Source organism: Onychostoma macrolepis, chromosome 15 (genome assembly GCF_012432095.1).
Source record: "Onychostoma macrolepis isolate SWU-2019 chromosome 15, ASM1243209v1, whole genome shotgun sequence".
NCBI lineage: Eukaryota > Metazoa > Chordata > Actinopteri > Cypriniformes > Cyprinidae > Onychostoma > Onychostoma macrolepis.
Window position 1 is genome coordinate 14,746,397 of NC_081169.1, and position 4,387 is coordinate 14,750,783.

Here is a 4,387-nt window from a genome sequence, read left to right on the forward strand (position 1 = left end):
CATAAAATAGTTTTTTCCTCATGCACTTTTATACCAAACTTTCCAGGTTTATTCCTACACTAAAACATTGGTGTAGAAAAAAAGAAATGACAAGTAACACACTGAATTAAACCTTACAGTTAGAAAGTACTTTTTTGTTCAATGTACTTCAATAATCTTTGTTTCATTTACAACTTAAGTGCATCTATATTCTGAAGGATTTTACAGAAGGGTTTGTTCATATTATTCGTCTGACTTATATAACATTTATGCAATTTCTTCTGGCTGTTGACATTATTTTCTGATTTATGAAGTGATAAAAATAGATATCTAAAATCATAATTTTGAACCTGCCTTCATCCAATGTCCAGATTTTTGGTCTGGAAATGAATGCAAATTACTGCATATGTAATTAGATAATGCATCATTTGCATATTCGAACATAACATAATTTAAAAAAAAAATGTTTTAATGTACTGTGATTAATCAGCTGGGGATGTATGTACATTTTCACTTTATTCACATGTGGTGTCTTGCATCGAAGCATACTCTAATAGATGGTCCAAATTTGACACAAAATGGAGAGGGAAATACATGAATATAAAATGTTGGGTGTTTTGAATGCCAGTAATTTCAAAGCAAACCCATGGTAAAGTGTTTTCTCCATCTCTTATACTCCCAAAGCCAGTGCCAAATCCTTTCAGACTTGCACTTAATGCCCCTTAGTTGGTGTTGTGACAGCAGAACTCCCAATCACAAGAATTTATATGAAAGGGTCAAGGAAGTTATATCACTCTTGAGCAAAGAACAAACCGCCTCCGGCGCTAGGCACAGAGGGAAGTTGTGACCCGTGAGAAGAAGGGCCAAATCCCTGTCAGAAACACTGAAAGTAATTTATATTAAGATTTGAAGATGTAAAAGAACAAAAAACATTTTTCCAGATCCACTTAAACTGACGTAAGACAGAAGGTCTCACACAAATGAGCACTGAAAACTTACTTGGTAACTGCTTGTGCCTGACATGCCCTTGACCTCCTTCTGCCACCTGCCAGGTGACCTTTCACCTCTAGGAGCTTGCGGTTCAAGAGGCTCCTGGTGTTTTATGGCGGCTAACGCAGACGAACACAGGACACATACAGGCACACAGGGATCATCAGGCCTGTGGAAAGACCAATGATCAGTAAATCAAGCAGGTGCTTCATATATGAAAATGATAAATATGAATGTTCAAATGAACATGAACATTCAAAAATAATATTTTATACAAAAGCATGTTCATTAAAAGTCATTAAAAGAGTGTGCATAAATGTTTGATAAACCTTTAGCAATTACAGCTGTCAATATTTAAAAATTTGTAATAATTTTATAAAATGTAATTAAAAATAAATTAATAAATCATACATAATAATTACAGTATAATTGTAATATTTGCATTATTCTTTGTCAATTGAAATACTATTACAAATCATCAAAATTGTGTGCATAAATGTTTTTAGTAATTACTTCTGTCAATAACATGCATTAAAAAAGTTTATAAAAATTAAGATTAAAAAAAAAAAAGAACTTAAAAACTTCACTACTACTCTATTAAGTAATATTCATGATTTGGTGCAAAAGTTAAATCTCTCAAAGCCTAAAAATATCGCACATGTGTTTTCATAAATAGATACTTTTTATTATTTTTTTTATTTTAATCGTGACATTGTTTATTCTCAGATCAAAAACATATTAAAAAATTGTCCCTAATGAAATGATGAAAGCTGAAGTCTTGAAACACGATCTGCACTCTAAGAAAGCTGTGTTGCTATTTCCTCTTTGCAAAAAAAGTGGTCGAACAAGGAAAGAAAAAAAGCATCTCAGATGAAGTGCTGCAGTGAGCTACACTGTTCATTAGAGAAAGGAAAAGAGCGAGTTTTGCGCTGGTGCACCGACTGCTGGTGTTTCCTTTCAAATGTAGGGCTTTTAGTAATCTTGATGATCCATCTGTTCTGGCTGTTCTTTATAATCATATAGTTATTTCTAAAAGCAATTATATAATCATTTCTGACAGTAAATACAATGCACATTAAAATCAACAACATTTGTCAGAGGAAGAGAAAACAAGACAGAGTCATTCCTACTTTTTCAGAAGATCTATTTTTGGACCTAGACCTTTCTGCCTGACCTTTTCTCTAAAGACACAGATCCATTACCACACTGACCTCATGTAATTGTTTGTCCCAGTGCAGCTTTGGCATTGTAAAACTTAACGGTCCTTATCTGTACACACTGGACAGCTAACATCAATTACCTTCCCATTAGAAACATCAAAGAGGCCGCTGCGTTACAGTAACAAGCATGCAACATCGATGCAAATCTGCTCAAGAGGCTTCAGCTTAGGAAGATTTCAAAAGTTTGAGTTTTGACATTTTAGATAAGTTTAGAAACAGAAAGCAAACCATTAGGCGGCTAATATATATACACTGTAAAAAGTGATGTTGACTTAACTTTAAAACATTGAGGGAACCCGTTGCCTTAAAATTATTAAGTACATAATAATTTTTTTTTTTAAATTAAGTGAACTTGACAATTTAATTAACTTATTTTTTTTAAATTATCATTTACATAAAAATTTTAAGGCAACGGATTTCCTAAATTTTTTTAAGTTAAGTCAACATCACTTTTTACAGTATATATATATATATATATATATATATATAAAGAAAAATTAAAGTCACAAAATAAAATAAAATAAAATAAAAATTACTGTTTACAGATAAATAATATTAAGTAATATAATTAAAATGTCTGTTTCTGGATGCAGTTTAATGACAGTTGAAACTTTATCTGAAAAGTAACAATTATTTTATCAATCTAAGAATTCTGAAAAGTTATCTAAGTATTTATATATGTGCTTATATAAAGACATTGTTTTCGGTTTTTCTCTCTTTTTCTCTATTTTTAATTGCCAAGCTCTAAAGAATTCTCTATTTAATTAATTATATTAACAGAAAAGCACCAAAGTTGATTTCATACTGTTATTGGAACTATTCACTAGATGTCTTCTTTTGTTATAGTTTCTCTTCCCAGCAAACATAAGGAATAAGGCGCATATGTGAGTGAGGGAGCAGTAAATGAGACATGAGACATGAGAGACATCTGCTGGTGGTTACAGGAAGCTGCATTATGATTCAGATTTCCTTCAGCCCCATAACCTTTCATTTTCATGTCAATCAATTATTTATTATTAGTGTCACATGTAAAACTCATTCTAATTAGCTGAGTGAATGCCTTTTGAGGGACATATTTCAAAATAAAAATGTAGGTTTATAAGGTTTTTTATATATAAAAAAGCCAAACAGAGGATGATTCTCATTACTGTTTCACAACATAGCCTAATGTTCTTCATCACTATTTTTGGTGTACGCCTGTTTTATTTACAATCAATTCTTCAGACAAACACAGGTTCCAGTTTCTGAATAGATGCCTTTTGAGATAAAGAGCAGCTCATTGATGAAACGTTCAGCTGTGAAACAACCTCGAGCTGCGCGCTCACCGTGACGTTACTCACACAAGCAACAGCCCTCCATCTGTGTTGGAGGAGTGTGATGTGAGGATAAATAAAGGACGACAAGTTCAAATAAACAGAGACAGGAACATGCTGCACATAAAGACAACCCACCTCTATAAACATGTCTAATTGTGGTTCAAATAAAGCCCACACATCAATAAACACAGGGCAGAAGAGCCAGAGGCTGAGGCAGGGAAATGAAGCAAACTGTTTGCTTTAGGTCGTCTTATTTTCAGAAATGTCTTTTATTTCATATCATGTGTAATCAAGTAAAAATAAGTTGATTTGAGTCAAATTTTCGTGAGGTGGAGGAGAAGAAAACATTTGTTCTCGGGTGGCGTGGCCTAGTGATTAAAGGACGTGGGCCGTTAACCAAAACTTTGTAGGATCAAACCCCACGAGAGTGATCAATTATCTATTGTGCACTTGAGCAAAGCTGTTAACGCCAGGTGACTGCAGGCGACTGACCCTCAATATGCACTGTGATTTGCTTTGAAAGAAATGGTCAATTAGTTCCGTGATCATTTTTATTACATTGGGGGGAATCACATATTCACACATTAAAGAATAGTTCACACACACAGACAGATAAAAAAAAAAAAAAACAGGCCACAAAATCACCATAAAAGTGGTCCATACGAATAGTACGATATATTCCAAGTCTTTTGAAGTCATGCGTTAAAGGAATCCCAAAAAATAAAGTTCTGTCATTAATTACTCACCCTCATGTCGTTCCAAACCTTTAAGACCTTCAGACGTTCATCTTCAGAACACAAATTAAGATATTTCTTGATGAAATCCAAGAGTTTTCTGACCCTAGACAGCAATGCAACTGAAATGTTCCCAGGCCCTTCTGGA

At 33.4% G+C, this 4,387-nt stretch overlaps 1 long non-coding RNA gene across 1 annotated transcript; it reads right to left on the reverse strand.

Moving 5' to 3' along the window:
- Nucleotides 1–367: 367 nt before the first annotated feature.
- Nucleotides 368–4,387, reverse strand: LOC131554005 (uncharacterized). Its single transcript, XR_009274311.1, has 3 exons — nucleotides 4,252–4,387; nucleotides 979–1,138; nucleotides 368–862 (listed from the first exon to the last, which is right to left on the reverse strand). It is a non-coding gene; the product is annotated as an uncharacterized LOC131554005 (long non-coding RNA).